An 18233-nucleotide genomic window follows, 5' to 3' on the forward strand; every position below is an offset into this window, starting at 1 on the left:
GAGGAGTATAACAGGATTATGATGGGATGAAATCATGATTCTCCAAATATTTCAGATATTCTCTTTCCAAAACATATTATGATATTCTTGTATTGTTAAAGGCCTGTTTCTTGTGATCCAATTGCTTAAACACAGAATAAATCGCCAGGGAGTTTTAAAAAGTTCCTTGTAAAAACATGATAGTTACGAGATCTCATGTTTCTTTGCAGCCATAAGAGATTTATCTGGAAGTGAAGAAATGTGTTAACTGGTTATAGGATAGTGGGATAAGTAGAAGACTGAGAATCCCAGAGCGGCAGAACCAGATGGTGGACAGGTAGGTATAAGTAAATATTAGTCTTTGCCAGAATTCCTAACAGATTTTTTATGTAAAATCTTCTTTCCTTTACAGGCTCAGCTTTTCAGAATTATCTGTGCTTGGTATTCATTTTAAAATATAATACAATAAAGTTTTCCAGAACTTTAAAGCAGATAAGGCACACAAGGACAAGGGGTACAAGGGAAGGAAAGAAGGAAAGAAGGAAAGAAGAAAAGACAGAAGGAAGGAAGAAAGAAAGGATCGAAGGAAGGAATGATGGAAGACACAAATAAAAAGGAACGCATGGATGAAAAGGTGACATGCTGCAATTACAATCTTTAAACAGTTTATTATTATTATGACCATTACTATTAAACATTATTGTGTACATTTGTGTTCTATTTTTGTGCTTTTTGTCCAAAATTCAATAAATGCAAAATCTACAAGCACCAAAAGTCTCTTAAGACACGTATGGATTTGATGGTTTTTCTTTCTTTTGCGAGAAAACACTTTATTATCTGCATAAGTTTAGCTTTAGCTGTTTTTAATTTTATATTTCTTAGAATTTTCCCCATAGTTATTAGTGTACACTACTATGAAGACCATATGCTGTCAAGTCTTGTAAAAACAAGCAAAAAAAAAAAAAACCCTTGAAAAGCTGTAGTCATCTTTTGAGCACCCTTGGTGTTTGGGAGCTCTGCGGTTTGGTGTGGAAAGGTTACATTCAGAGAGCTGCTGTAGTGCTCTCTGTGTGGAGTGCACTAAACAGGACAAATTATTTAGGACAAAGTGAGAAGGGAGAAGAGTACCCCCTCCTTTTTTTGACTCTATGACCTTCTCAAAATGGGTAGAGCAAGAGAGAGCAAGCAGAGGGAGGAGTGAAGCAAGGTAGATGCCATTTATCTACACCCTGCCCCTCCTGGTGACCTAATCCAACATCCAAGTGGGACAGTGAAGCACAAGGTGAGACGGGGCCAAACCTGCTGCCTATAATTATCAGGATCAAACCTTTTGCCATCCTCTGTCTCTTCCATTTACTCATTTTGAGCTTTAGCACCAAAGCAGAATAACCTTCAGATTTAAGCTCAGTCAACACACAGACACATAACTCTATAACTCTATCCTTAGACCTGTGCTAATTCTCTGGTTAGAGCTGAGAAGGGGTGAGATGAGCAGACTCTGCAGCAGACTCCCTCACTTGAACTGTCAACAACAATTAGCACAAACATTAACGGCTGACAGGCCACAATGTGGGCACAGATTTTAGCGAAAGCTTTGTCGACACTCGGATAAAAATAATTAACTAATGAATACAATCATATGCAATAACCTCCACAGACTCTAGTTTTTACATTTGTTTCTCAAACAATACATCAATGGTTGAAGGGAGAGACAAGGTTGAGCTTGAACAAAGTAAAAAACTGAAAATGTGCATTTGGACTACCGCAAGCTAAGTAACAAAAAACACAAAAGGATGGTGCCAGTAAATTCAAGTAGACAAAGAGGTAAAGATGGATACTTTTTTTGCATGTTGTTGTGGGAATTGAAATGTTCTGACAAGTCAAGGACTAGTTTCCAACAGCTGTAGCACAAGAAGTGGCTAAAATCTGAAGCTTGCTTGGTAATAAAGAAAAACATTCTTACTGTTTGGTAGGCATACATATAATTTTGAAATACATGTGGGTCATACAAAGAAACAGTCAGGGATAGACAGGAATATAACCCACATTGGACTCTGAGAGTCTCTAGTCTGAGGGAATCTAGTTCTATATAATTCTAGTGACTCTAAAATTGTTTATTATTTCGTCTTGTGAGCAAGGTTTATCGCCACACCTCTACCATGAAATTCCTGCATCTTATGCATTCAAACACTGTTCCAACACTTGGACTAATGGAGGTTTTCTGTGATGGATTTAATGGGACACAAACTCTCAGAAGTGCAAATAAACAATTTATGACCAGAGCTCTCTTTGGATTTATGCACATGATTGCTGTAGTGGATTTTAAGGTCATGGCTGATGAGAAACCTCTGTCTTTCCAAGTCATAAATCTGACAATATTGATGGCACAGGTACAGGGTAGTGGTGGGGAAGAGGAGTTCCTTATGACTGGACCAACCTTCCAGTGAAGTTTTACAAACCTCAAACACATTTGACATCTTGTCTGACTGAAATAACTTCTCCACAATACTGTTCTGGCAGATTTCTGTGTTAGCTGAAGAAGACACGCGTCAGTTTGTGTGTGAGTGTGTAAGGACAAATTACAATGATGAACTGAATTCTGACATTGTTCTTACAATTTTACTGGTGCCCTTCTGTCTAACTTCATAGAAGAGCACAATGGAAACTTCATTACATGCATTTATCGAACACTTTAAAAATGCTCCCTTCTCCTTAAGAAATGTTAGATCAAACTACTTTATTTTTTTCTATTTCACCATTATTTAATGCCTTGAGATAAAATCTTTTTTGAGGGGAAACCTGGTCTAGAGGCACAGAAGTGGACAAACCATTAGTTAAACAGTACAGATAATTAAAACATCATAAAACAATATGAAACCTACCAAAACTAGAGCAAATTTAAGACTTCATGAAATAATTTAGAAATGGTTTGAGAATAGTATTTTAAATCCATTCATGGGAAGAAATTGTTTAAGTTTGAATAATTTTAGCAAATTATTCCAGGACCAAGGTGCAGTATAAGAGAAAACTTTTTTACGAAATTCGAAGAAGATTTGCGGCTCATTGAAGAGAAGCTGATGTGATGAACAGCTATTGTGTCCACCCCTCACTGGACACACAAGATGACTCAAGTATAGGGGTTGCTTGCCCAACACATCCTTCTAAATGCATGCAAGCCAGTGTTGCTGCCTCCTTTGTTTTATTGAAGGCCACGAGAGCAAGGCATAAAGTTCACAGTGGTGAGTTCTGAAAGCGGCGTTTGTGATGAAACACAAAACTCTGTGAAATGTTGTATCCAGACAATGAAGAACTGTGGAAGCTGCATTTGTGTAGATAACGTGCCTATAGTGCAACACATTGAGGAAAGTTGTTTGTACAAACTTTTTCTAACATCCAGCTACAGACTTCAATATGAAAAGCCACTGACAACTTTGAGCTTTATCAACAACTGTTCTACATGAGGTGAGCAAAACAATTTATCATTGATTCACATGGTAAAATATTTGAAAGCTGAGATCCTCATTTCTTTTCAAAATGCTTTATTGCTCTATGTATATGGAACACATTTTTGAGATAATCTGAAGCTGATTGAAAACAGTCTAAAGTTTCGCTGCAACGACCAAAAATTATAATGGCCACATATTGTAATTCATACATTTTAGTTAGATATTTATATTCTTTCCAATGTCGAAAGGATTCAAGAATTTTCCAAACATGTATGGAAGAACCGGAGGAATACTCCAGGTTTGTTCATGATGAGGGAACGACATCATAACATGATGTAAAGTTCAAAATTTGATTGATTTAATTCCCAGACTGTTTAAAAAATCAGCACACTTCCCAGTAAGCCTAGTAACTAAATTAAAACACAAAAATAAAGCAAACATATCAAGTACACTTGATGTATTTGTTCCCATTCTCACTAGAGTTGCTGCTCAAATGAGGGTCAACATTCACTTTTCTCCCAGCAAATGTTTTTTTGCAATAGGCTTTTTTTCACTTTGAGGAATAAGTGAATTAGTTTAACTTTGCAAAGTCATAAAATCCGATGGTAACTTGAGAAAAACACTTCCTTTCATTTGGCAGCTAAAGACAGTCATCATGGGAAAACCGATTTATTACATGTAGGTAAGGAACACATAAAAGTAAAAAAAAAAATAGTGAAAGAAAGCAGCATGGTAACTCATACAAATTATGCACACAGCACCTGCTGCTCAGTGGTCTGGCTGTTGACGGCCTTCCCTAGTTTACTTATGTACTGTTGCTGTAAGGAACTGTTTCACTGTTATGTCCTCAGAGCTTGTGTGCAGGAGAGTGGGTATGTGTATGTTATTACTCTCTCATTTTTCTTATCCGACACGTGCAACCAGCAGGTGTGGTTTCCAGTTAAACCGATAACCGTAATCACAACGAGCTTAAAAGAGGAGCGGGTTGTGGAGTCAGATGCCAGTTGTTCCCCCTTGCAGTTCTTCTCCCTGCGGTTGACTCATTCCTGGTTTGCTGGCTCTTCCTTCCTCATCACCTCCCTCAGCTCTGTGCATCCTCTCCTGGCTTACCGCTTCACCAACTGCTCTCCTGGAACCACCCACCTGGAAACCATGCCAATCACTCACACGCCTATTCACCCTTCAATGTTCCATCACTGCTGCTCCATCCTGGCAAAAGAAGTAGTTGCACAGTCATCAGTCGCTATGCCCACTCTTCCCCTGCCAAGCACAAACATAAACTGACCTTCTGTTGGACCTCTATCTTCCTCTGGATCCATAAGAAATACATTCCACGGAAATCATCTTAAACATCACCCATTCATGTCTTTAACAACCAACATTAATCACAATATCCTCAATCTCCATCCCCTCCCCTGCTAATAAACCTTTTACTAATATTTTGCATTGTAAGTTTGCAATTTTTGCTTGGACCCAGAGTCTTAATACATATCTTTATTTTGTGGGTTGTCCTTCCAACTATTTGATAATCTTGTGTTAAATCCTCTCCAACAGAGAGAATATTTTTTATGTGGAATGGAAAAGCCCATCTTCTTTCCCTGTTTGCTTCCACAGAGCTAACCCACATTGCTTGCAGTAGTGATCTTTGTTGCAAATGGCTTATATCCTTTCATTTTTGTTACCGATGAGCAGCCACACATCTATTCAAGAAAGTCCTGCTATAAATGTATTTTTCAGTCAAGAAAACAGTTCACAAACATACCCAATGGCATCAACATCCATAGATTGAAATGTTTTTCAACAAAACTATTTACTTCAAAGACAAAGGAACAGCTGACAGTGATATTTGTATTCAACATTATTAGGTGTTTTAGCTCTTAAAGATGATGATATTTTACATTTAACAACATCCTCAGATCGGATCATTGAGGAAACAGCTGGGGCACTGCTGCCAATGATTATATGTAAAAAGCCTGACTCTGTGGTGACTGTGCTGCATTCACAACCTTGAATTTTCTGTCACCTCGTTAGGAAAGAAGCACAGGCAAGGTGACTTGCAGCAACTATTGTCAGATGGTCCTTGCTTTTTCTTCAGCAAAGCGTGAAAGTGAAACGACCCACTGAATTCTTCAAGTCCCTCGGCACTAAATGGAAAACATCACGATGTGCGGGCTGCCACCTTGAAATTAAACACCACTGAGGAATGGGAGAGGAAAAATGAAACTATTGTGGAATATTTTGCAAACCGTGTGTGCAAAAAAGGAGAAACACACCTGAACTCCTTAATGCGGATGCCTAAAATGGAAAACTGTGGTAGAAGCACTGACTTATTGGTTGTACTAAGAGTCCCAAAGGGCCGACAAATTCTACTAATGAATACTGGTTGCTCATTCGATTCTAATATCCCATAAGATGTCATATATATTAGAATTAGCTGATGAAATACACAGTAAACTGTCTCAGGAAAGCACCATTTCCCCACTGAGCCATTTAAGCTCGCTGAAATAACTGCAGCAGACAGGAAATCCCATGATCCTTCTACACTATTTTCCTACATGTCTACATATCTGTTCCTGTGCTTTGCAGGTCAGTGTCAGCCTTGGTTCCAAGCATGTTTCTGCAGTGTTATATCCTCATTTGTTTGCTTGTTTGTTTGTGCATTTGCTGTGCTCCGCAGCTGTGCTAACAAGGCGCCATTTTGCCCGTGCTGGTGATATGGTCCAATTAAAGCGTGTGATCAGCCAGAACGCTTTAATGATGGTTGTGGAGCCGAAGTTGACCGGTTTACAAGGAGAGACAGAGCGGGAGAGACGGATGGCGTGCTGTGAGGTGGTGTCTGCAGCATAGCAGTGTTGTGGCTCAGTGATTCCACTGCAGACAGCAGGCAGGGTAAACTTAGCCCTCCTCTTGCGTTTGTCAGAGGGAAGACAAAAGGCCAGCCAACAGTGGGCAACGCCTGAAAATTAATGTTAGAGACTGAACAAGGTTTAAGCATCTAAACTGTTTTACATTTATTTTTTGTTGCTGGCATTTGCGTAATAATTTATTCAACAGCGGACATCTAAAACAAACAAATCCATCAATGTTTAAGGTTTTTAATCCAGTGCTACTTGGCATTGTATCAAAGCAACAGAAAGTGTGCTCCAGCTCTGACAAATTTCTCAAAATGTTTCAACTTCTCAAAGAAAGTTTCATATCAAAGATAACTTAAGTCAATACAAAAATGAGTTCTATAATGACCATTTTATTTAGGGACTTGAATCTGATTTACATGCTATTATATGACCTTAAACAACTGGTCCATGGAGTAAAACCCCTCCAAAATGTCTTAATTCTGCCAGGGAGAGTGGGCCTAAATATTTCTTTAGCAAATGAAGTTGTTGCCAACAAAGATATCACAATAAGATATTAGGTTTAAGGGATAACGATTTGTTTGGATAGTTTTTTAGCCCATAATAAATGGAATCATCATTGGAAAACTTCTTTGTATTTACTCAGGTTATAATTGTATACTACTTATTAAACCACTTTGGAGGAGAGTAACTGCCCAGGAGTAGGGAAAGAGCTCGGGCTAAGGATAAGAAACTGATCAGTCAGTCTTCAGTCCAAAGACAGACAGTGTGTCTTCATGCTTCACAATGAAAACTATTTTCTTATGCAATGCTTGTTAGGAAGTTTGCATGTGGTACCAATTGCAACCATCATTCTAAATGGCATCATACATCGTAATGTATCTCTTAATAATAGCATGTTTTTGACTGAGAGTATACTTACTATGTGAATTTTGACAGCTTTCAGCCATCTTGCCTGCGATTCTTGTTATCCAACCCTCCATTTGTACTGTGTCCATGAAAAAAAAAAAAAAAACTCAGAGGTAAATATAGCACTACTATCTTACTCATTAAGAATAGATTAAAACTGAAGCAAATCTGCAAAGACAAGTAGAGCAAAGTTCCTCCGTGGCAACATGAGAAGGTGACAGCCATACATTTGTTGCCACTGACGGTGGTTCTACAAGCTGCTAAGTCACAAAATGTACAGATTTTATTTCACCCCACTTCTAGAAGTTGTCTTAGATTTTAGTGAATGAATTATATAAAGTAAATACTGGCATCATATATTGACCTTATTTCATTCCCTGGCAGGGAACACATTTTTTAATGTAACACGAAACACCTCAGAACTAAAACGTGTCTACTGTTTTTCATTTTGTTTGTGTTATTTATGCTCTACTTTGTGTGTCTTTTTTTGGTGAGCGATCGTGGTGTATATGGAAGTGTATGTGTGTGTCTACATCATCCGACCCTTGGCTCTCAGCAGATGCCAGCGTCTGTTCTGGAGCCCTCTAATGGACGCCCAGCTGGAGTCAGACGCACAGTCGGGCAGCCAAGGTCACAGCCACTGCATCTCAGGACCCCATCATTTGGCAGAAGTCTGCAGCTTGCAGTCTGTAGATGATGGTTCTGACTGTCTGCATGTTCATAAAGAAATAATGTGTGTTTTTATGATCTACTAAAAAGATACTGGACGCTGAGAAAAAAAAGAAAGAAAAAGAAAACCTGCTCCTATCTATCTGTGGACAAAAGAATAGGCATTGATTGTTTTGGTTAGAAATAAAATCTCCTCAACCAATTAATAGAAAGACTAAAATAAAAGCATTTTTTCAAACCTAAAAATCTTGAATGTGTAAAACAAAATACACATCAGCATTTCTATTATCCTCAAAGCACAAAAATAATTTCAAAACATATTTTTCCGAAAGAAAAATTAATGATTAATGATGATTAATTCCTTAAAAGCAAAAGGCATGATCCTATATCAGAAATTAAAATGCTGCCGTCAACCACCTTAAAGCTTGTCAGTCTCTAGGAGGGTAAATGGCCCTATAACTACAAAAAGGACATTTTTAACAGAAATATGTTGCCGTAAATGGATATGTGGCTGCTTATTGGAAACATAGAAAACTGATATAACAAGCATTTTTGCCACAAGAATAACCTACGCTGAAAACATGTGTGTGCTCCTTTGACGGGAAGGGAATTTGAAGTTCTCCCCACAGAATGAAAAAGATAAAGTAGAAATAAAACTATTTGTCAGCAAACGTTTATGAAACAATTATGAAACAATTACAATCTTGGTTTAAGGGTAAGGGAAGATAATTCAACAGCATCACAGCTAGGACAGACAGATTCAGCTATGAATCAACGAAAAGTCCGCAAAGGCAACAAGTAGGCATTTGAAAACATAAATTTGATCAAATTTTTGTGTCCTTTGTTATAAAATATCTAGTGATATTACTTAGGTTGAATTAAAAACATCTACTTAGCCACGACAACTAACTTCACCTGCAGCTGTTTGAGCAAAATAAAAAAGACGGTGCATTTGACTGCAGCTTGACTCTTGATGGACTAAAAGTAGATGACACTTTTCCAATTAAACTGGCCATTTAAAGTGATTTACATTAGAGTCACATTCACACTTTGTACACAAAACATAGACCAGTGAGCAACTTGGGGTCGACAAGTGACAGAAGAAACTAGAATTGAACAAACAACATTCTGACTTTAAGTCAATCAGACTTGTGTCCATGCTGCTCACATGCTTCCTTCTATGGCGCATACAAACTCAAGATTGTCGATTTGCCGCAGTTGTTCTAATGGTGGAGAGACAACCAAACATTACAGAAAAACTGTTTATCCACCGTCATTGATGGCTGTGTTCACCAACCTATGCATTCATGGCAGGCTCTGCTGAGGGAAAGGAGCTGTATACACAAGCATGATTGACAAAGCTAAGACTCTCCTCCTTGCTCTGACTGGTTGTTTCTTATGGGGAGTGGTGTATTTCTGCAGATGGCAGTATAACCACAGGAAGGAGGCAGAGGAGCTAGATTTTTTTTTTCACAGATTGTCTCATGTTATATTGTCACAACACTTTAACAGATATGTAAAAAGCATATGTGAGGGGAGTGATTCTTATTCTGTGCAGCACCAAAAAGGTCTGACTTCCAGAGACACAAACAATGATTACAATGATTTTGATCGGCCATGCAGGCTGCAGTACTCCTCTATAAATCATCAAACAGAATGCCTCAGATAGGAGCAGTTCTTCTGTGTGAATAAACCATGCTGCAACGAAGAGGCTTGCTGCTGCTTGAGCTGTGTTTGATGCAAAACTGGAAACGCTTTGGTTGCAGCCTTTTGTGTCTTTCACAGTCAAAAACAGAACGAAGAAAGCATTTGCTGCAGCAAATTGAACAAGAAGATGCCTACGGAGGAATGTCTCATGAACATAATGAGAATCAGTCCGGATCAGAATGTGTCCACCTGCTGATTCTTCCACAGAAAGAGGGAAAATAAATTTGATCAAATTTACGGAAAGTGGGGACGCGATGCAGGAAGCTCAACAAACAAAAGTGGGGTTTTTTATGCGTGACTCCAGTTTCACGGAGAAGCATCAAAGAAGAAGATGAAGTGAGGCGTACTTCAAACAAAATGTTATGAGCTACACTATCAGAGAAACCCACAAATGTAAGTATTTCAATCCAAGATCCCAGACTACTATAAGCAGGTGTGAAAAAAAGATGGAATGAAAAATAGATTTTGTTGAAAGAGAAAGCTATGGCCGTGCTAGTCAATCAAAAGGTCTGCCTTTCGTGTCCTACGTACATGGCCCACCAGTCCTTGTACGGAAGGTTAGTGATAACAAATGATGGCCTATTGACTTCCTGAACTGGTGTCCCTAATAAATGGCAACATTTTATGGATTGCCCCTCATGCCTTTATAAGCAAGAGCAGGAAAAGAGTAAAAATCAAAAAAGGAGGCTTGTGAAAGCCATAAAAAAAGATATAACCAGAGCAACTAGAAACAAACGGCAAATATCACTCAGGGAAAGTATTTGTAACACATATTTTTTTCACTTTATCGCAAGTGACATATTTTTGGGACTTTATGTAATGAACCAAGAAAGTTGTAAGGTGAAGAAACAAAGTAGCTTGCAGTACTAAGAAAAATGTGCAAAAATGTTTATATAATAGTGTGGAATATTTATTCTGTCCTTAGTTAAAACTGAAGAGTCATCTTCAGATCGACTGTAGCTTTAGATGTGTTAGGGTTGCTGTCCTGCTAAAACGTGAACCTCAATTAAGTTTTTTCCAGCCTCCAACATTTTCTTTCAGAACTGCCTCACCTTTATTCAATTCATGTTGGAATCAACTGTTGTATTTTTGAACATGCCTGCCTATGATTCAAGAGTTTTGTCTGACTTGTAGGATATGTTTGTTACTGGTTCCTCAAATTGCTGACTGTATTATGTTTTGGGATTTTTTATTTTTGTGTTTTTAAGATATAAAGCACTATGGACTCTCTTGTTGCTGAAATATGCAATGCAAATAAACTTGGTTGATTGACTTGTAGCTAAATAGTTTTGCATAAATGTTAATTTTATAAAAGGAAATGGAGCAAAAAGATGAATCTCTTCACCACTCGTTGCTTTGACATCTTAGAATTTTCACAATTTTTGTTAGTTGTTAAAAAGTCTGTGCAGCAGCAGCAATATAAAAATTTCACTTTTAAGCATAGACTGTCTGAGATAGTTAAACCCTTTAATGGTTTAACATGGCCCACCAGTCCTTGTACAGAAGGTTAGACACCTGCAGCCATTGGAATATTAAAGGTGAGGGTCGTTAGACTGAAGGTAGGTGGGGCAGGCGGAGCTAGGATTAGGGTTTAGATTCACAGCATAAAGCAGAACAACAACCATGCTGCTCTGTCCTTTAACAACCTTTACCACCAGTGCAGAATGATCTGTATTCTGACTGCGCAAGTCTTTTTAAAGATCAGTGGACAGGAACGACAGGTACGATATCAACCAAAGCTTCCTGTGTAATGAAGTGCATCAGTTTGTACCAAAATGTAAACATGGCCTATGAATTGTGCAGACACACAGGTGGATGAATATCACTTTAAAAATTTCTCCATGCATACATTTACAGTGTGTATGAGCATGTAACCTTGAGCAAAAACAATATTCCCATTATATTGAATGCTCATATTGAATGATCACTCTATATATGTCAAAACTTTTTACAAGCATGATGCATTGTTTTTCTAGCAAGCTCTCTTAATCAATATTTGAAAATAAAAAAGGGTGGAAAATAAAATCAATACATCAAAAGAAAAATAGCTGGAAACTAAAATCAACTCTTCAAAATAAAATATTGCTCGAAAATCCACCTTTAAGTATGTTGATTTTGAAAAACACAACAGCATTTCTTTAAATTAAACTGTTATTCATGTTTATTTTGAAAAGCTTTAGAATTTCACTGCTTTTGTCAAGATCATGTATGTTTTCTTAAATCCATGGAAACTCAACATTATGAGTTACAATGTATTTAGGCAAACTCTGTCCAGCTGACGTTAGCTCAGCTGGACGAGGTGTGGTGCTAATAACGCTGAGGTAAGCGGTTCAATCCCCATAATGGTCAATGGAAATCTAAAGTCTTTCAGACAAACAATACTTCAAAATCAAAAAGGGTGAAAAATAAAATCAACACTTCAAAATAAAAAGTTGCAAAATAAAATCAACACTTCAAAATAAAAAGGTGCAAAATAAAATCAATACTTGAAAATAAAAAAGGGTGGAAAATAAAATCAATACTTCAAAATAAAAATGGCTGGAAACTAAAATCAACTCTTCAAAATAAAATATTGCTGGAATATCCACCTTTAAGTATGTTGATTTTGAAAAACATAACAGCATTTCTTCAAATCTTCTTTATTGTAAGATCAAGTACGTTTTTCTTATATTGACGAAGATGCAAGATTATGTGTGGCTGTTTAGCTCACTTGGTCAGAGCGTAGTACTCATAAAGCCAAGGTCATGGGTTCAATCCCCACAGGAAACATAAAGTTTACTCTTCAAAAAAGCAGAAGCCTTTAAATTAAACTGTTATTCATGTTTATTTTGAAAAACTTTAGGATTTCACTGCTTTTGTCAAGATTATGTAAGTTTTTCTTACATTGATGAAAACTCAACATTCTGTGTGGATGGTTAGCTCTGCTGGTCAGAGTGTGTTGGTTACAATGCCAAGGTAATGGGTCCAGTCCTCCCACTGGCCAATTGAAATATTAAGTCTTCATAAAATCAACTCTTCAAAATAGCTGGAGGATGTATATTTAACCATTATGCACATTTATTTTGAAAAACATTAGAATATGATCTCTGTACTCAAATCTTCATTGTGGTAAGCTCTTCTATCGATAAAAAGTCAACACTATGTATGGCTGGTTAGCTCAACTGGTAAAATGCTTTGCTAAGAATGCCAAGGTCATGGGTTCAAGCCCCACACTGGCCAACTGAAATATAAAGTGTTTCATAAGGTCAACTCTTCAAAATAGCAGGAGACTTTAAATTAAACTGTTATTCATGTTTATTTTGAAAAACTTTAGAATTTCACTGCTTTTGTATTTTCAGCAGAGAATTAATTTCTACTCTCTGAACAACACTGATAGATACTTGAATAGAGACCAATCCCAAGTAGTGCATAGTTTTAAAATGGATGGAAAATGATGAATGATTTTCAAATTTGCATGATACTGTAACTACTGTGGTTAAGTGTGTTGATGGTGGATTTGGGATGATATACTGTGCCCTTACACTTTCACAATGTCCTCTTCCATAATGGACAGATTTTAAAGTGCATGACTAAAAGTAATCCTGCCAACAGATTGTCCCCCCATGACCTGTGGGTCTCTGCAGCTCCTCCAGAGCTCCACTGCTTTCCTAATTAACAATCACATCAGCCAGCCTATCTTTCTAACGGATGGCCAAGTATTTGCAAATTTGCTATTTGGTTCATGTTTTCATGGTAATCTATAAGATAGCATTTTAAACATATTCACAACATAATATCTGTTTGTTCACTTAATTTAGACTTTTAGACAACACTTGTAAATGGTTTGAATTACACACAAAGGCATCCAGTTTTTATTGAGGGGCACTGGAGTAAATGTGGCTGATCACAAATCCTTGTTGCACTCAGATTTTTAGCAATACAAAATAAAAACATGACAAACTGACTGTTACCAAGTCAAAAAGTAAGCACAATTATCCTGTCTGTGTTGTCTGTGAGGACCCATTTCATAAATAAATGAGCATATATCCAGTTACACTGTAGGAATTATGCATGGAATCAGTCAATTAAAAAAGAACTTTACAGGTTTGTGGTTCAGACAGACCAGTCATGTGCAGTGGATGCGGTCCCATAGCAGACTGGGCTTTTTCTGTCACTGTCAGCACTCTCTTCAATCCAGCCAGTGGGCTTTGAGATGTTCCTGTGCTCATTGTTTGACTTTCTGCTGGGACACAAGTGCACCGAGTGCAGTTTCCATCACTGGTGAGCAATGGAGCATTTCTGATCAAACAACTGTTGGCACACAGGGTGGGAGAACTGCGTGTGTATGTCCTTTTTCTTTTTTTCTCCACAGCTAACTTTTGTCTAACGAACACTGGCACGCAAGCTGTTGACTTTGTGCTCTGTGTGTTTGCAGGTGAGCCTGTGGGGCATCTGCACAAGTGCTGTGCATTCCTAAACCTGCACTCTCAGCTGGCGATGTATGCATGTTCTGTCTGCAAGCATGAATATGACAGTGAGCAGAACAGTGTGTGTTCGAGAAAAGTCAACATCATCTTTCAAGTCTTTTTTGATGCCGTTTGGTGCTCTCTGATCCAAGGACTCTTTCTGTACATCCAGCAGGGCTACCAGGCGTGAGAATAAATGCCAGGTTCACTCCATGTGCCCTTTAACAATCGCCTGTTGGGGATGCAGCGGAAAAGGCTGTGACACATTTGAGTGATTCTCCAGCAGACATCATTTTTGTGCACATGTGCATACACGACTTTCTGACCCATTGTAGTGCTGGCAATATAACCACGACTTGGAACATTTAACATAAAAATGCATTTTTAAAACGATTCAAAATTGGAATAGAGAAAAGAATAACAATTCTTTAAGCTCCAAATGTTTTTAAACAAAGATTTGATGGAAAACACAACAATATTTAATGTGAGCTTTCTAATTTTATGTCTCGGTAAAAAAATTAACTGAATGGAAATACAGACATTAAAGCAATTAGATTAAACAAGACGGTGCGTTTTATTTTCTATTCTTTGATTACTCACAACAATAAAAGCTTTAGAAAGTTTTTCAAATGTTTTAATCAAAGGTTAGGCTTTAACTGTGGTTTTAACTGCGGCTCTGAGTTGCTTTATCAATGCCTTTAAAACCACATCATTTGTAGAAGAAAATGGAAAACACACATTGGGCATACATTCCAAATTTTAGGCTTAGAAGGAGGAAAAGGGTACAGCTATTTGATTGGCCTGTCTGCAGTCCTGACCTGTCTCTAGCAAAGTGTCTTGGAAATATGACCGTGAACCTGGCAAGGTTCCACGAAGAATGGTACAAAGGCTGAATCTCTTCATCATTCAATACCTATAGGTCCAGAATATTTTCACTGTCTTACTAACATTAAAAAGTGGCTTAATGTTCTTGTACGGATGGAATATACTGCACTCTGAAATTCACAAAAGGATTATGAACAAATAAAAAAAAACATTTTCTGCTCTTAAAAGAACATTCATAACATATTTTCAAGCTTCCTGACGTTAATAAGCTGACCATATCTTTTTAACTTTTTTCTCTGTCAGCTCCAGTGGAGCTGAGAAGAGGAAAAAAATTGAATTAGCCATCAAATAATCAAACTCATTGAAAACTATGCTGTCAAAATATGTTTAGATGTAAAGCTCTGAATTTAACATCCACCGTCCATTCATCTGACTCTGGTCAGCTTACCAGTCGGTCAAGTAGCTATAGATTAAAGTCAGAGTTGTTAAAGATAAAAGATAATCATTGCTTCTGTTAGTTTAGTCATATTTTTTCTTGGTTGATTGTTGTGTTTCGTGTTATTTCACTCTTCAGGGAGAGAGAGTTTTTGCATTGTATTGCATTTTTGTATTCCTAAGGTCAAACTTTTGTTGACCTTAGGAATGCATTTATTTCAGGGTGCGTCATGTTTTTCAGTTCTTAGTGGAAGTACAGTAATTTACCTGGTTTATCTTTGGAAATGCATGCATGTGCTCAGATTGAATTGGCTACATAGCAGCTAAACGAGACACTCTGTGTCTGTTCTGGTCTGTGTCTCCAGTTTTCCAGTGTCCTGGTGTCCTTCAGACTGTGTAACCTATTCCTGTCCCCTGGGCTTGGTCCGCTGAGGCCGCGAGGCAAAGACAGAGACAGAGCACTGTGAAATGACGGTGTGACTACCACTGCTGAGCCACAGTCAAACACACACTGCAGCACATTTGAAGGCAGTGGATTAACTCGTTCATTTGACTATATCTAACTTACGACAATTTTCAACTCACAAACTACAAACTAAATATGACAAAGTTAAATGACAGCAAAAACAAAAAAATATCAGGTAGCATTTTTAATTTTTTTTGGCAAAGGGATCAAAATAATTTCTAGAATTAATTATTCATGTCTCTTTGACAAGCAAGTTCATCAAAGAAGGAGAACAAGTGTGAATGGAATAAATAAATACCTTGTAAATATGTCAAAGACCAAAAACAGGTAGAATCTATTGGGGTACAAAAGGCACACATTTGAACATTGTAGAATTTTCAATGTAAAGAAAAACCTAACAAAAACAACAAATACATAAAATTACAACTAACCTGTATCGGTCTTCTCCATAAACTAAATCTTAAGGAGTTCAACCAAAGAAAGCCAAAAATGATCGATATGTAATATTTAGAGAGGTGTTAATGAGATGATCCCAGGCACATTATTATTAGATGTTGAACTTTTATGCACTTTTTCTTTAATGCCATTAATCTTCAACATCTGCAGGTATTTATCCCCACAATTGTAAGCTGGCATCTTACGGGCTGCAATCGATATGTTGCAATATGAAATCCAGACAGTCCACTGTTGCTAAATGCTTATCCGGGAGGAGTGAATGGCACACATCTGCTGATGCAATGTGCTGGATTTCCTTAAAAAGCTTTTTAATACATTTGAATGATAAAACAAAAAAACCTTGTTCTGCATTGTATGAAAACCTGGATCAATTCAGAATGGATGGAATTTCCTTGAAATCTGAGATTGGACAAAATGTACCATTTTTGATGGCAAAGTTGTCTATTATGTTACGAACTGGTGCTATAATAAGTAAATTGCTTCTGATTAATACTGCCTTTGTTTAGCACATGCTACCCCACTTGTTGCACAGGATGTTGTTGAGGGGTATCAGAAAGAAAGGGGCAGAATCCATGTACATATGACTTTTTTGTTTTTACACCTGTACACCATGCATCGTTTTAACTACACTTCTTAGCTACAATACCTTGTGTTGGTCTATTCTAGTAAAACCCTCAAATGTGCACTGAAGTTTGCTGTTGTAATGTGACAGCATGTGAAAAAGTTCAAGGGGCATGAAAACTAGCAAGCAGTGCATCTCAATTTTATGACCTCTTAATTCTAGAAGAGTGAAGCTGAGCTGTTTCAGCACCCTGTAGGCCGCTCAGGAAAAAACTGACTTGTCCAACAGGATTGACTTCATACTTGCTTAGAGCGGCAATAAAAAAAAAAAAGAGCATTTGCCGTGTTGGTATTTTGAGAAGGATTGGATTATGAGAAAATGTAGCACATTTTTAAATCAGAGAAACCTATTTAAAGGATTTTTGTGGCACGCAAAGACAGACTGACCAAAAAGTATCAGATTAATTCAATTGTGTTCAGTGGGTTTGACTCAAAGGGACATTTGCTAAAAGGCAAACAGGTTGTATTCTATGATGGACTCACTGATTGTGGTATCAAGCAAAACTACGGTCTGCAAGAAAGAAAGCTTGTTGAATAATTGTTCCACAAAGAACGGGAAAGAAATGGCATCACTAATCAATTTATAGCACGCTACAGAGACCAGAAGGTGTCACAAAAAGAAAAGCTTAGATGAAGAACATATGAGAGGAGGCAAAGATGAGCCCTGAAAAAGAAAAAGGATGAACGAGATGAAAGATGGACGAGGGTGGAAGCCCCTAATTCGGTGGCCAGGCAGGCAGGCGTGGAAGAAGGGATTTGGACTGAGCTGTGGTCCAGATCCCTGCCTGTTAGACTGACACAGCAACAACCCTGCCACCGGCCTAATCCTCCAAATCACCCCTCCAACACGGGAACGGAGACAAGCAAGGATTGGAGGGAATCAAACGGATGAGCGGAAAAGGCAAGGGGAAGGAGAAGGAGGGATGAACAGGCAGATAACAGAGAGCAAAGAAAGTCTGGAAAGGAGGGATGTCCAGAATCAAATGGACAGAAGATAAGGGAAAGCAAACACAGAATGAAAGACAGAGGAAAGGGAAGGAAACAACAGAGGGCCAAATTGGCTGAGAGGGGTGGAGTGAAGATGGAGAGAGCACTGAGACGAGCAGGAGGGGAGCCGGGAGATGCTGCTTTGAGCCGGTGTTTCAGCTTCATCCAACAGTGGCTCTGCCTGGCACTAATGAGTGTTGCTGCTCTTGGGTACAGAAACACAGATAGTGTGTGTTGATGCTGCAAGGGTGAGGAGGTGGTGGAGGGCGAGAAGAGCAGGGGTGTTTGGTTGGCACAACTGAATCACCCCACCACCGCCGTCACCCTTTTCCTCCCTGCTTTACTGCCTCCTCTTTCATCCATCGCTTCGTCTCCTCTCTCCTCCCTCCCTTTGCTCATTAGTATGATTGAATGCCCCCCTCCCTCTTTCGCTTGC

The 18233-nt window shown here is 38.2% G+C and overlaps 1 long non-coding RNA gene across 2 annotated transcripts in view; it reads left to right on the forward strand.

Moving 5' to 3' along the window:
• LOC122845642 overlaps positions 1 to 657 on the forward strand; it is a 28815-nt gene extending 28158 nt beyond the window's left edge. For both annotated transcript variants that reach the window (XR_006373093.1, XR_006373094.1), the window contains exons 3-4: positions 210 to 316; positions 392 to 657. This is a non-coding gene — a long non-coding RNA (uncharacterized LOC122845642). The remainder of the gene's footprint in view (positions 1 to 209; positions 317 to 391) is intronic.
• The last annotated feature ends 17576 nt before the right edge of the window (positions 658 to 18233 follow it).

Source organism: Gambusia affinis, linkage group LG16, assembly GCF_019740435.1.
Source record: "Gambusia affinis linkage group LG16, SWU_Gaff_1.0, whole genome shotgun sequence".
Taxonomy (NCBI): Eukaryota; Metazoa; Chordata; class Actinopteri; order Cyprinodontiformes; family Poeciliidae; genus Gambusia; species Gambusia affinis.